Raw genomic sequence first — 16,043 nt, 5'->3', positions numbered from 1 at the left:
CTGCAGTGATCGTGGGAGAGAGCTGTCTTTAGAAAACTGTCATGTTAATTCACAAAGCATATCAAGAACAAGACAGCACCACAGCTGAGAAACAAGGGTGTTTTTTCCTAAGACAGATAAGATTTCAAGAGAAAAGGCTGCTTTCCACAAAGCAGAGAATTTTATTTATTTATTTATTTATTTATTTATTTATTTATTTATTTATTTATTTATTTTTTAACTAGTAAATAGAACTGGATATATCCACAGCCCATAACAATTCATGGAATTCCTTTGTTGTTCTTTCATACCCCTACAAGGCTTGGCAAAGATGCCCAATGCATAATCAAATATGGAAAAGCTGCAGTTAGGTTTGTCACAGGAAGCAAGCTTCTGAAGTCCCTGCAACAGGATAGTACATAAGTGCCGTTTCCAGTAATGAAGGGAATCCCAACAAGAGTTGTTAGTACCAATAAATGACAATAGATGGCACCAGAGACCATGAAATACTCATCTTGCTGCTTCTCACTGCAGAAACGGCATTTCATTCGCACGGTAAGTCCGATACTTTGAGAGAACTGCTTAAAGAGACGATCGGCCTGTTGGATTCAGAATATGAGAATATAACCCCCCGAGCCTGGCCCTGTCTGCACTCCCATAGATATGGGCACTCTTCATGCATATTTATGATGAGCCAGAACTCACCTTCTCTTCACTCCTGCACTGCTGGGCTTATTGTAATCTTCATTGAGTGACGTATGTTGCAAAACACTAGGCAAATGTAACCTACCAAGCACCAGAAGAGAGCTAGACGAGTTTCTGTCCCCTTCAAAACTCCTTCGGCATGAACATATTGTCATAACATAGAACATATGTTATAACATATATGTTATGGAATATTGCTTTGGCCGGTTTCATTAGGACTACACGCTGCACTGAATTTGTGATTTCCACTCTCTTACACTGGTATCTCCAGAGCCCTTCTCTTGTGGTGTCTTTTTAATTTTCTCCAAGAATCACTGTTTGTGTATATACGCTCTAGTGAACTAGGGCATCAACTGGGATCAGCAGCACTAGATATTGAAATGCGTTGTCAAAATTTCCTTGCATTGTAACTTCAAATACTCAGGTAATTGTAATGGTATCTTGGTAAGCGTTGGAAATATCCAAATAATTTTCTGGGACGGTAGCTCTGATCAAGCAGATTTTATTTGCAATTGCAATAGTGGGCCTCCAGCAGGCAGAGGAGTTGCTAAGTTGGGATAAAATGCGAAGAAGATGTTATGATTTGCCAAATGAAATCAAATCATTTATGGAGTCAAAAAAGAAATATAGTTGCTCAAGGTGAAGATGAGACAGGGCTTACCTAGTTAGCCTCATTACCTTTTTGGCAGTAGGTACATATGTGAGCAACCTGTTTTCAAAGATGCATCACAGACACCTGGAGAACTCCTTCACAATTGCAAGTGCTTCTCTTGAATCAGACACTGATGCATTCGTTTCACAAAAGCAAGGTCCACATTCCCACTAGTGTTATGCTTTCTCATTTTATGTTTTAGTCATACATTACAAAGAAGCTTTGTTACTCATATATACTGACTGAGGACATATTATCTTCAGCCCAAGACAATGACTCTTCAGCTCATGCCACCCAGGCAAGCCGGATGATTGGTGATGCTGAGAAGGCTCAGGAACATTCTTTCTTTAAACAGGACAAAGTCCATTCAAAGTTCAAAACTCGGCAAAATTCAAGCTTCATATTTATTTACTCCATAATATTTTTGGAATATGGATCAACAAAATAAATACATTCCATTGCACTCTTCTGGAAATGCGCACAGACAGAAATGAAATTCAGGAAGATTCCTGTGTTGCATGCAGGAGATATTCACTGCAGCGATCGTGGGAGAGAGCTGTCTTTAGAAAACTGTCATGTTAATTCACAAAGCATATCAAGAACAAGACAGCACCACAGCTGAGAAACAAGGGTGTTTTTTCCTAAGACAGATAAGATTTCAAGAGAAGAGGCTGCTTTCCACAAAGCAGAGAATTTTATTTATTTATTTATTTATTTATTTTTTAATTAGTAAGCAGAACTGGATATATCCACAGCCCATAACAATTCATGGAATTCCTTTGTTGTTCTTTCATACCCCTACAAGGCTTGGCAAAGATGCCCAATGCATAATCAAATATGGAAAAGCTGCAGTTAGGTTTGTCACAGGAAGCAAGCTTCTGAAGTCCCTGCAACAGGATAGTACATAAGTGCCGTTTCCAGGTCTTTAAAGACACCAGTTGTCAAGTGAACTAAGGAGATAGGAGCTCCTAAAAAGTCTGCCAATCCAAAAATGAAGCTCCTTACTATTCGTATCTGAGCTACTACCTCTAAAAACCACCACTAACTGGCAGATTACATAGTGGGAAAGGTGTTACAGCCATCAGAACAATCAGATACTGGCTAAAGATGAACTGTTGCTAGCTAAGCGCATATTGCTAATTCTCACATTTGCTCATTCTGCACTAGGCCATTATTCCTGGACCCCTGCTGTCCTGGGATAGAGGTAAGTTGGACGAAAAAATGTAGGGGAGCATCACTTGCATTCCTCCTAATCCAAAAGAGGGACAGTTTGACCTCCTGTCAGAGGCCCCTTAAGTTGTTCTTTTGCTGAGGGCCTCTTGGCAAAACAAAATAGTCTATAATACAAAAGTTACCATTTTGGTACTTCTTAAGGATTTCATCTTATCTACTAAGTGTGCATAAATGTGGAATAAGAAGCCACTTTCTTCCAGAGAGGCTGTGCATGCCCCGTCCCTGGAGGTGTTCAAGGCCAGGTTGGATGGGGCCCTGCGCAGCCTGCTCTGGGATTAAATGTGGTGGTTAGTGGTGCTCTGGTATTAAATGTGGTTAGATTTGCATGCGGCAGGGGGTTTGGAGATTCATGAAGCTTGAGGTCCCTTCCAACCCTGGCCATTCTGTGATTCCTCCGGCTGCTATTACTGGTGAGGAGAGCAGCTCTGTTTCCTGGGCTGATGGATGTGGTCCTGGCCCCAGAGGCATGCATTATATAGAGCGCAAGGTTCTGTTCTGTTCTATTTTGGGCCCAAACTTTTGTTACTTGCATTGTCTGTAAGTGTTGACATGGTGACAGTGTCAAGCTCTTTACCAATCTATTGGCCTTTCTGGTTTGAGCAAGAAATTGCACTTCAAGTTTGTGCACTTGTTTTTGTTTGTGTGATAATTCCCACTCCTAGAGTATCATATCCTTTTGATATTTTACAGTTGAACAACTAGAGAAATAAGGAGAGAGAGTTTTGCCAAATGCAGAAGCAATCAAAGCACAGAAAGCAAAGCTTTGTAAGTGTTCCACAGTTTGTATCATATCTGATCATAAATTGATAATCATAAATCAAATAAAATATCTCCATGGCTTTACCTTCTCCAATCAAAATGGAAAGGACTCATAGCCCCTTACAGTGAGGATTATCCAGTTAGGTTTTGTACACAAAGTGCTCTGGAAAACTGTAGCAATTAAAAACAGTACAAAAAAGAAATTTGAGATAATTATAGCTGGCTAATACATTGTAGCGAGGTAAAGAATGGAGGAGAGGCAGAATTCAGAAAGTTTTCAGAAATAGTTCAAAGACATTAAAAAAGGTTTCTTGCTAGGCTTCAACCCTTGACAGAGCTACAGACAATTTCTATGTATGTTTGGTGATTTCTGGCAGGTCGTTTTCTCACTTACACTCATAGAATCACTCAGGTTGGAAAAGACCTGAAAAATCATCGAATCCAACCATGACCTAACCATACTACTTTTGCTCTAACAACCCTCTGCTAAATCATGTTCCTGAGCACCGCATCCAAACGGATTTTAAAACATCCAGGGATGGTGACTCAACCACCTCCCTGGGGAGCCCAGTCCAGTGCTTCTCTCACTTCAGCTCTGAGAAAAGGACAAAAATTCATCTGGGATTCTTACTAAATTTACTACTGTAAATCTCTGAATTCTGTATGGATGGGGCCTTATAAATATTTCTATAATTAGTCAAAGCACAGTAAAGCATATACATTTTTTCCTACAGGTTAAATACTGCTGATTAGCTGCTTACTTTTTAGAAAGTTCTCTGTGCTTAGTATTCACACAAGTCTTTTTCTGACCTGCTGTAAGCCCGTTAGTCCAAACCAGATAAGGAGTCTAATTTTAGAGCTGGAGATAGTGTAACACTGTTACTAGTTGATACTTGCTATTTCATTGCATTCCAGGATTGTGTACTAAGCAAAAGAACTGCCTCATAGAAGAGAATGACTTATGAATTAGAATGCAGTAGTGATCTTGTTCTTGGTGTTATTATTGCATATGTATACCTGCCTTTGCATTGTTAGTTCTAGAAGATACTGTCTACAGGTATTGCTGACAATTTTCTTCCCCATCACTCTGTATCTCTCATTGTCTTTTTCATAGTTTCCATTGTGTGTTTCCCTTTTCTTGTTCTTCGTTTCTTTTTTCTTTCTTTCTTTCTTTTTTTTTTTTTTAATTTTTGTTTGTCTATCTGTATTGCTGTTGCTTAAGTTTTTGTTTGTTTGTTTGTTTGTTTGTTTGTTGTTGGGGGTAGGGAGGACAGGGGGGCTTGGGAGGGCTGAGTTGGTTGTTTTAGCTTGGTTGTTCTGTTTGTGTGTCTGCTTCCAAGTGACTTCAGTATATGTCCATCTCAGAAATCTGTTTGTATTATGATCTTTAATGCAAATATGAAAAATATTTACTACAGACACCTTTTCACTGATATTCTGATACTTCACTCAACTAAGGAAACCTCATTATTCTTCAACAGTTCATCTACAAACTGATTAGTAGAGCAGAAGCCACTAGCAGTAACAAACAATTAAGAGGCCATGGCCACCTGATGGAAACCTCATGGTGTTTTGTTTTGGCCAAGGAAAACCAGTTGATTATTTTCAGAACTTGCATAAATAAACAAATAAATAAATAAAAATGATACAAATAAATAGTAATAATAAGTAAAGAAAAGTAAGAGAAGACCATTCAAGCTGCATGAAAATAAAATCAAGGATTCTCACTACCACTGTTGCTGTATTTGTTTATAAAGCCAAGATCATGGCCTCAATCTACTGTGTAAAATTGCATCACTTGACATGCTGTCTTCCTCTACAGAGGGATTAAAAACAGAAATGAAATCTTAGAATCCATTTGAAAATCAATTTTGCTTTATTTCCCTTAACTTCAATAATATAATGAAACCCAATCTTCAGATAAAAGGATGAGTAACATGAGCAAACGTGGATTAATAACTGGTATAACTAAGTGATATTATTCTATAGACTTCAAAGGTGTCTGCCTTCTGAATATCACCAGATTTTACAAAAGATCATTCAGATCAACGCTTTAAACGTATGCTATCAAAATAAGCTCAACCAGCTTACAAAAATGACTAGGCATTTTCACTTTCAATAGACACGATTTAAAATGATACCTTTAAAGTAGTGACCAAGCTCGGTGTGGCTTCCATCATTTCTAGCCTCGCTATATTAACTACATCTCAAGAATAAGGATTGCGCTCTTATGGAAAAATTAGGTAGTGAATGTCAGTCTTACTGAGAAGACTAACGGTCATCACTTTATCTAAAAATAGTAAAACATGGATCACACAAATATACGTTTTCTTGTCTGGAAAAAAGCAAGAATTTTCAGAAGGAGCATGAAATCACAAGCAGCATGGATGTTCAGATTTTGTATATTCAAAGGCAAAAAAAGAATTCTCATAGAAAATATCCATAGAAAATATGTAATCCTTTATCGCCTTTGGAGAAACTGCATGCATGCAAGAGCAGTTGGTGAATCAGATGCTAGGGGAGTACTGCTTTGTCTTATCCACAAGTCCGTTCTTTCCACTTAAACACAACAACTTCTAAACAGAATTAGGTCATGTTGGAGGAAGATCAAAGAACTGGATTGAGTACCAAAAAACATTCAATGCTGCCAAACTCTTTTAAAACAGCTAAAAGGAAAATATTTGATTTTACTGTACATCAGAAATACTTGAAGGAAAGATATCTTGATACTCTAGGTCATCAAAAGCCCAAAAGGTAAAGCTAAGTTCCAGTGCTACTGATGATACAAAAACTGAAAAATTGTCTTTTGATGCAAATATAAATTACATTACATAAATTACCAAGAAAGATACTGAGCAGGCTCCCACCTAGCATCTGCACAGTAAGCTACACAGTAAAAAGCCAATCAACATCTTCATGCCACTGTCTGGTAAGAAGAATATCCTCTAAAACAACTTCATTGAAAATCTTTTAACTTTCACTAAGATAAACCTTTTATTAAACTGTTTTGAGAGAAAGTGTGTGTGCTCATCCACTAGAAAAAGTGGCTTTTTGCATAAGGGGCTTCTCAAATAAAGCTTATGTACAGTTCAATGAGTGCTTTGAAAATTTAGGCTGTTTAAAATGATTCTGATTTTGTAAGAATCAATTATTATAGAGTCTACACCTCCTGAACAATCGAACTAACATTGTACTCCTAATAAACATCAATGTAATTTGAATCAATACATGTGTTGTACGTTTACACAATCCCAACTCAGCTTTCTGAAACCTTCTTTTGACCTTTCAGATCACAAGAGTATTGCCCTGAGTGCAGGTGTCCGGTTGTGGAAAGGCCTGCCATAATGCTGATGTGTGGTATGAAACTGGGGTGCTAGACACAACTAGTTCCAGTCCACTGCTACTCACTCCTACTGCCCCACAGGACCCATTAGCCAATGAGCAGGCAGCTCAGAGGGAGTGGAGCTCAGAAGAAAGATCCCACAAAAGAGTGGGAACACCTTGTAAGAAGGTCATGGAGAAGGTGCTACGTGCCCCCAGCAACGCTCACCCTGCAGCTCCTGAAGAGCGTATGCTGGATCGGGGAGAGGTGTGAGGAGGAAGGGAAAGCGCAGAGGAGCTACTCTGCAACAGATGAAGGAGTCAGAAACGGAGGGGTGAGGAAGACCTGCTGAGCAGGGAATGGGAAGAATAAATGAAATTTATCTTCCCTAAGTGAAATATGTTTTACTTCTGAGGTAATATTCCCATGGGCTTTCCCCTCTCTCTCTGGCTTTCTGTGGAGGGGGAGTGAGAGAGAGGCTGAGTGAGTGTCTGGTGGCCATAAAATCAACACACCAAATGCACTGTGGCAAAAGCAATATAAAATCAATATACACTGATTAAGTTGACAAGGCACAGTCTCAGCACCTCGATTACTAGGAAGTCAGGTAGATCTTGGTGCATTATACAATAGATGTTCTTACTGATGGTGTCGATCGCCTAAGCAAATTATGCCTTTGAAGAGAAAGTTGTACAGCTGATTCAACGTGTATGTATGAGGTGTGCTTCAACAGTAACGTCTCCTATTTGATTATATTCGTCCACAATATCAGAGGCCGATGCTGGTGGTGTGACAATAGAGGATGTACCTTCTCAACAGTGTTCCACTACAGGTATATTACATACCTGTATATATACATACGTATATACAGGTGTGTTAGTGTTTAGTGTACTTAGCTAACATTTTGACAGTTACCTGCTTTTTTTTCCTTTCCCCCCCCCAAAACTATTGTTATGATTTTCCAGGATCAAAGAACATCTATCACAATTAATTTTCCATAGATCATTTCTTCTTTTTTTCATCATTTTGCGTTCCCTTACTTTCGGGCTCTGAACCTTGCTTCTACAATGCAAAGGGATTCCAGCCACCACATGCATACAGCCAAGACATTTTAGTGTGAATTAGATACTCAGGCATACACAACCTGTAACCCACGTGCTACGTGTATCCCAACTCAACTTGCACCCCCTACAGCTGTATCTATCATGGCAGCAGCTCTACCCTGATGAGTGGCCAGGCCTAGCCCAGAGTCACAGCAAGGTTTGCAGAGCAGCACTGAAAAATAAAGCAACAGAACTGAGAAAAGCCTGTCACCGGAAGAAAATATTTTCAACAAAGTCACATGGCAAAAGAAGGTAATGACAGTGCTTTCTAACGGGAGATAAGCGCCATAGCAGGTAACCATACAAGGCCATATGACCATACCTAACAGGTAACCATACATAACCTACAAGAACCATAGCAGCAGGTAACAAAGAAAAATTAGCTCACCCCTTCCAGAAACTAGTAACAACTCAAAAGAAGAGCAAACTCAGAGAGATACTGCTCCCTCTGCTGCTAACACTTAAATAAAAGCACCTTTTCCAATCATTGCTTGCACCTGAGCTCCCTGGGAGAGCCTTGACCTCTCCACTAATGTTCAATCATTGGTTCAGGCTGTGAAGGGATGGAGTGCAGCAGAGTTGCCAGGTCACCGCCTGAACCAAAGAGTGAGTAGGTCAGGGCTCAACTCCTGCTGTTTTGGAAACATGAAGTACAACGTGCATCGCGATGCAGGTACAGTACCTATCAATGATGTGATTGACAGGTGATTGTTGCAAGGTGATTGTTGACAGTCTTCTTATGGTTCTGTTGGAACAGTACTTGATGTTCCTTCTGGAGGCTTCTCTTCTTCAGTTTGGGTTTGGGTTCCCTGGTTCCCAGAATTTCAGCACTCCACCACCTGGTGTCATGACATACCCTCGTAGACACTGAAGCACGCTGAAGTGTTGATGCTCCTACCAGTGGTCCTGTGGACTTCACAGCCTCAAGGGGAGTAGTACAGATGTTTAAAAGGTATGAGGAGTGGTGGGTCTGCCTTCAGTGGGAGGATACAGGCTGCGTTTTTGTCTTGAGTCAAACACCTCCACTTATGCTGGGGCATGTCCTGGCCTTTGGTACAACATCCTTTGTCCTGTATTTACCTTTGAAGGTCAATATTAATTATTCTGCCATACGTCCCCCATTTTGGAACTGCAAGCAGCTTTCGTGTCTTCTCTATGTGAGAAGTTAGTCCAGAACAAGGTTTTAACTCACCCTACGAATCCTGCCATGGGGCTGTTCTGCCAGTCGTACAAAGAAAATTGTCTTTCTGCTCTGCAGAGTACAATGAACTTTTCATCTTCTCACTTAACAGCTGTATCTTTTAAAGAATAAAAGTAAATATAAAATTAGCGAGGATTCAGTAACAGTAGGTCAGCTATAAATACTTGCAAATGGGAAACATACAGCGAGCATCTTTGGAATTATGACATTACAGCATTCTGATTTTAGGAAAGTTACAATTAAGCTCCGTTTCAATACAACCAACTCTATATTACAAACTCAACAAAAACGTACGGAGGAGCAGAAGTCCTGCTCAGTGCACTTAGTGCCTTTTACACGGTTATTCAGATACAGCATGGTCACAGCTCTGGCCCGGTTCGACCTGGATCCTTGACTAAATGGCACAGGGGGACCCATGGACCCACCCCCTGTGATGGTTCTGAACACAAAACAGCGGCAACGAGCTAAGGGAGAAAATTAATTTACTAGATATTATAGCACAGTGTGAGAGAATGCAATATAGCACAATACAATTGGAATTGTAGCCTAGCCTAGCCATGTTTGCCTAAAGATGAACTGTTGCTAGCTAAGCGCATATTGCTAATTCTCACATTTGCTCATTCTGCACTAGGCCATTATTCCTGGACCCCTGCTGTCCTGGGATAGAGGTAAGTTGGACGAAAAAATGTAGGGGAGCATCATTTGCATTCCTCCTAATCCAAAAGAGGGACAGTTTGACCTCCTGTCAGAGGCCCCTTAAGTTGTTCTTTTGCTGAGGGCCTCTTGGCAAAACAAAATAGTCTATAATACAAAAGTTACCATTTTGGTACTTCTTGAGGATTTCATCTTATCTACTAAGTGTGCATAAATGTGGAATAAGAAGCCACTTTCTTCCCATGGGCTTTCCCCTCTCTCTCTGGCTTTCTGTGGAGGGGGAGTGAGAGAGAGGCTGAGTGAGTGTCTGGTGGCCATAAAATCAACACACCAAATGCACTGTGGCAAAAGCAATATAAAATCAATATACACTGATTAAGTTGACAAGGTACAGTCTCAGCACCTTGATTACTAGGAAGTCAGGTAAATCTTGGTGCATTATACAATAGATGTTCTTACTGATGGTGTCGATTGCCTAAGCTAATTAGGCCTTTGAAGAGAAAGTTGTACAGCTGATTCAATGTGTATGTATGAGGTGTGCTTCAACAGTAACATCTCCTATTTGATTATATTCGTCCACAATATCAGAGGCCGATGCTGGTGGTGTGACAACAGATGATATACCTGTAGTGGAACACTGTTGAGAAGGTACGTAACATACCTGTATATATGCATACGTATATACAAGTGTATTAGTGTTTAGTGTACTTAGCTAACATTTTGACAGTTACCTGCTTTTTTTTCCTTCCCCCCCCCCAAAACTATTGTTATGATTTTCCAGGATCAAAGAACATCTATCACAATTAATTTTCCATAGATCATTTCTTCTTTTTTTCATCATTTTGCGTTCCCTTACTTTCGGGCTCTGAACTTTGCTTCTACAATGCAAAGGGATTCCAGCCACCACATGCATACAGCCAAGACATTTTAGTGTGAATTAGATACTCAGGCATACACAACCTGTAACCCACGTGCTACGTGTATCCCAACTCAACTTGCACCCCCTACAGCTGTATCTATCATGGCAGCAGCTCTACCTTGATGAGTGGCCAGGCCTAGCCCAGAGTCACAGCAAGGTTTGCAGAGCAGCACTGAAAAATGAAGCAACAGAACTGAGAAAAGCCTGTCACCGGAAGAAAATATTTTCAACAAAGTCACATGGCAAAAGAAGGTAATGACAGTGCTTTCTAACGGGAGATAAGCGCCATAGCAGGTAACCATACAAGGCCATATGACCATACCTAACAGGTAACCATACATAACCTACAAGAACCATAGCAGCAGGTAACAAAGAAAAATTAGCTCACCCCTTCCAGAAACTAGTAACAACTCAAAAGAAGAGCAAACTCAGAGAGATACTGCTCCCTCTGCTGCTAACACTTAAATAAAAGCACCTTTTCCAATCATTGCTTGCACCTGAGCTCCCTGGGAGAGCCTTGACCTCTCCACTAATGTTCAATCATTGGTTCAGGCTGTGAAGGGATGGAGTGCAGCAGAGTTGCCAGGTCACCGCCTGAACCAAAGAGTGAGTAGGTCAGGGCTCAACTCCTGCTGTTTTGGAAACATGAAGTACAACGTGCATCGCGATGCAGGTACAGTACCTATCAATGATGTGATTGACAGGTGATTGTTGCAAGGTGATTGTTGACAGTCTTCTTATGGTTCTGTTGGAACAGTACTTGATGTTCCTTCTGGAGGCTTCTCTTCTTCAGTTTGGGTTTGGGTTCCCTGGTTCCCAGAATTTCAGCACTCCACCACCTGGTGTCATGACATACCCTCGTAGACACTGAAGCACGCTGAAGTGTTGATGCTCCTACCTGACGGAGACCAGCTCAAGACGCCTGGGACAGACGGGCTTAAGGCTCTGGTGGCGCAGAAGCAAAGTTTATTGTTGTTACAGGGTTTTTATATCTTTTAGCTACAGGAGTATACAATACTTAAATCAGATAACATTCATGTGGCTGACAGCAATACATCATTGGTTAGTTAGCTCTTTCGTAGATTATGACGCGTACAGTAATTAGAAGGTGTTCTATTCACAGAACTTTTTCTGCTCTTGGTCATGGAATGAAGAAGCTGTTAATTATGCTTGCTGGTTTCACATGGCAGTCCTTCCCTTTCAGGAGGGGCCGCATGTTACACGTGGCAGTCCTTCCCTTTCAGGAAGGGCCGCATGTTACACGTGGCAGTCCTTCCCTTTCAGGAGGGGCTGCGTGTTCCCTGTTTGACCCTTTCAGGCCAGCCAGGTCTGTTTTGCTTAACAGTCTTCCTCACCTACCAGTGGTCCTGTGGACTTCACAGCCTCAAGGGGAGTAGTACAGATGTTTAAAAGGTATGAGGAGTGGTGGGTCTGCCTTCAGTGGGAGGATACAGGCTGCGTTTTTGTCTTGAGTCAAACACCTCCACTTATGCTGGGGCATGTCCTGGCCTTTGGTACAACATCCTTTGTCCTGTATTTACCTTTGAAGGTCAATATTAATTATTCTGCCATACGTCCCCCATTTTGGAACTGCAAGCAGCTTTCGTGTCTTCTCTATGTGAGAAGTTAGTCCAGAACAAGGTTTTAACTCACCCTACGAATCCTGCCATGGGGCTGTTCTGCCAGTCGTACAAAGAAAATTGTCTTTCTGCTCTGCAGAGTACAATGAACTTTTCATCTTCTCACTTAACAGCTGTATCTTTTAAAGAATAAAAGTAAATATAAAATTAGCGAGGATTCAGTAACAGTAGGTCAGCTATAAATACTTGCAAATGGGAAACATACAGCGAGCATCTTTGGAATTATGACATTACAGCATTCTGATTTTAGGAAAGTTACAATTAAGCTCCGTTTCAATACAACCAACTCTATATTACAAACTCAACAAAAACGTACGGAGGAGCAGAAGTCCTGCTCAGTGCACTTAGTGCCTTTTACACGGTTATTCAGATACAGCATGGTCACAGCTCTGGCCCGGTTCGACCTGGATCCTTGACTAAATGGCACAGGGGGACCCATGGACCCACCCCCTGTGATGGTTCTGAACACAAAACAGCGGCAACGAGCTAAGGGAGAAAATTAATTTACTAGATATTATAGCACAGTGTGAGAGAATGCAATATAGCACAATACAATTGGAATTGTAGCCTAGCCTAGCCATGTTTGCCTAAAGATGAACTGTTGCTAGCTAAGCGCATATTGCTAATTCTCACATTTGCTCATTCTGCACTAGGCCATTATTCCTGGACCCCTGCTGTCCTGGGATAGAGGTAAGTTGGACGAAAAAATGTAGGGGAGCATCATTTGCATTCCTCCTAATCCAAAAGAGGGACAGTTTGACCTCCTGTCAGAGGCCCCTTAAGTTGTTCTTTTGCTGAGGGCCTCTTGGCAAAACAAAATAGTCTATAATACAAAAGTTACCATTTTGGTACTTCTTGAGGATTTCATCTTATCTACTAAGTGTGCATAAATGTGGAATAAGAAGCCACTTTCTTCCCATGGGCTTTCCCCTCTCTCTCTGGCTTTCTGTGGAGGGGGAGTGAGAGAGAGGCTGAGTGAGTGTCTGGTGGCCATAAAATCAACACACCAAATGCACTGTGGCAAAAGCAATATAAAATCAATATACACTGATTAAGTTGACAAGGTACAGTCTCAGCACCTTGATTACTAGGAAGTCAGGTAAATCTTGGTGCATTATACAATAGATGTTCTTACTGATGGTGTCGATTGCCTAAGCTAATTAGGCCTTTGAAGAGAAAGTTGTACAGCTGATTCAATGTGTATGTATGAGGTGTGCTTCAACAGTAACATCTCCTATTTGATTATATTCGTCCACAATATCAGAGGCCGATGCTGGTGGTGTGACAACAGATGATATACCTGTAGTGGAACACTGTTGAGAAGGTACGTAACATACCTGTATATATGCATACGTATATACAAGTGTATTAGTGTTTAGTGTACTTAGCTAACATTTTGACAGTTACCTGCTTTTTTTTCCTTCCCCCCCCCCAAAACTATTGTTATGATTTTCCAGGATCAAAGAACATCTATCACAATTAATTTTCCATAGATCATTTCTTCTTTTTTTCATCATTTTGCGTTCCCTTACTTTCGGGCTCTGAACTTTGCTTCTACAATGCAAAGGGATTCCAGCCACCACATGCATACAGCCAAGACATTTTAGTGTGAATTAGATACTCAGGCATACACAACCTGTAACCCACGTGCTACGTGTATCCCAACTCAACTTGCACCCCCTACAGCTGTATCTATCATGGCAGCAGCTCTACCTTGATGAGTGGCCAGGCCTAGCCCAGAGTCACAGCAAGGTTTGCAGAGCAGCACTGAAAAATGAAGCAACAGAACTGAGAAAAGCCTGTCACCGGAAGAAAATATTTTCAACAAAGTCACATGGCAAAAGAAGGTAATGACAGTGCTTTCTAACGGGAGATAAGCGCCATAGCAGGTAACCATACAAGGCCATATGACCATACCTAACAGGTAACCATACATAACCTACAAGAACCATAGCAGCAGGTAACAAAGAAAAATTAGCTCACCCCTTCCAGAAACTAGTAACAACTCAAAAGAAGAGCAAACTCAGAGAGATACTGCTCCCTCTGCTGCTAACACTTAAATAAAAGCACCTTTTCCAATCATTGCTTGCACCTGAGCTCCCTGGGAGAGCCTTGACCTCTCCACTAATGTTCAATCATTGGTTCAGGCTGTGAAGGGATGGAGTGCAGCAGAGTTGCCAGGTCACCGCCTGAACCAAAGAGTGAGTAGGTCAGGGCTCAACTCCTGCTGTTTTGGAAACATGAAGTACAACGTGCATCGCGATGCAGGTACAGTACCTATCAATGATGTGATTGACAGGTGATTGTTGCAAGGTGATTGTTGACAGTCTTCTTATGGTTCTGTTGGAACAGTACTTGATGTTCCTTCTGGAGGCTTCTCTTCTTCAGTTTGGGTTTGGGTTCCCTGGTTCCCAGAATTTCAGCACTCCACCACCTGGTGTCATGACATACCCTCGTAGACACTGAAGCACGCTGAAGTGTTGATGCTCCTACCTGACGGAGACCAGCTCAAGACGCCTGGGACAGACGGGCTTAAGGCTCTGGTGGCGCAGAAGCAAAGTTTATTGTTGTTACAGGGTTTTTATATCTTTTAGCTACAGGAGTATACAATACTTAAATCAGATAACATTCATGTGGCTGACAGCAATACATCATTGGTTAGTTAGCTCTTTCGTAGATTATGACGCGTACAGTAATTAGAAGGTGTTCTATTCACAGAACTTTTTCTGCTCTTGGTCATGGAATGAAGAAGCTGTTAATTATGCTTGCTGGTTTCACATGGCAGTCCTTCCCTTTCAGGAGGGGCCGCATGTTACACGTGGCAGTCCTTCCCTTTCAGGAAGGGCCGCATGTTACACGTGGCAGTCCTTCCCTTTCAGGAGGGGCTGCGTGTTCCCTGTTTGACCCTTTCAGGCCAGCCAGGTCTGTTTTGCTTAACAGTCTTCCTCACCTACCAGTGGTCCTGTGGACTTCACAGCCTCAAGGGGAGTAGTACAGATGTTTAAAAGGTATGAGGAGTGGTGGGTCTGCCTTCAGTGGGAGGATACAGGCTGCGTTTTTGTCTTGAGTCAAACACCTCCACTTATGCTGGGGCATGTCCTGGCCTTTGGTACAACATCCTTTGTCCTGTATTTACCTTTGAAGGTCAATATTAATTATTCTGCCATACGTCCCCCATTTTGGAACTGCAAGCAGCTTTCGTGTCTTCTCTATGTGAGAAGTTAGTCCAGAACAAGGTTTTAACTCACCCTACGAATCCTGCCATGGGGCTGTTCTGCCAGTCGTACAAAGAAAATTGTCTTTCTGCTCTGCAGAGTACAATGAACTTTTCATCTTCTCACTTAACAGCTGTATCTTTTAAAGAATAAAAGTAAATATAAAATTAGCGAGGATTCAGTAACAGTAGGTCAGCTATAAATACTTGCAAATGGGAAACATACAGCGAGCATCTTTGGAATTATGACATTACAGCATTCTGATTTTAGGAAAGTTACAATTAAGCTCCGTTTCAATACAACCAACTCTATATTACAAACTCAACAAAAACGTACGGAGGAGCAGAAGTCCTGCTCAGTGCACTTAGTGCCTTTTACACGGTTATTCAGATACAGCATGGTCACAGCTCTGGCCCGGTTCGACCTGGATCCTTGACTAAATGGCACAGGGGGACCCATGGACCCACCCCCTGTGATGGTTCTGAACACAAAACAGCGGCAACGAGCTAAGGGAGAAAATTAATTTACTAGATATTATAGCACAGTGTGAGAGAATGCAATATAGCACAATACAATTGGAATTGTAGCCTAGCCTAGCCATGTTTGCCTAAAGATGAACTGTTGCTAGCTAAGCGCATATTGCTAATTCTCACATTTGCTC

The 16,043-nt window shown here is 41.4% G+C and overlaps 1 protein-coding gene across 4 annotated transcripts in view; it reads right to left on the bottom strand.

The window, feature by feature from the left end:
* Positions 1-15,258, bottom strand: part of LOC125691778 (endogenous retrovirus group K member 5 Gag polyprotein-like) — a 78,245-nt gene extending 62,987 nt beyond the window's left edge. The window contains exons 1-2 of one of the 4 annotated variants that reach the window (XM_048941573.1): positions 15,024-15,258; positions 11,749-11,828 (exon numbers count right to left, since the gene is read on the bottom strand). The gene's annotated coding sequence lies outside the window, so the exon portion shown is untranslated. Of the gene's footprint in view, positions 1-11,748; positions 11,986-14,983 lie in introns of those variants that run through there. The other 3 variants (XM_048941574.1, XM_048941576.1, XM_048941575.1) reach the window with 3 other exon arrangements.
* Positions 15,259-16,043: the final 785 nt, after the last annotated feature.

The sequence above is a fragment of the Lagopus muta genome, chromosome 4 (assembly GCF_023343835.1).
Source record: "Lagopus muta isolate bLagMut1 chromosome 4, bLagMut1 primary, whole genome shotgun sequence".
Lineage (NCBI taxonomy): Eukaryota > Metazoa > Chordata > Aves > Galliformes > Phasianidae > Lagopus > Lagopus muta.
This window is presented reverse-complemented; position numbering and strand designations above follow the sequence as displayed.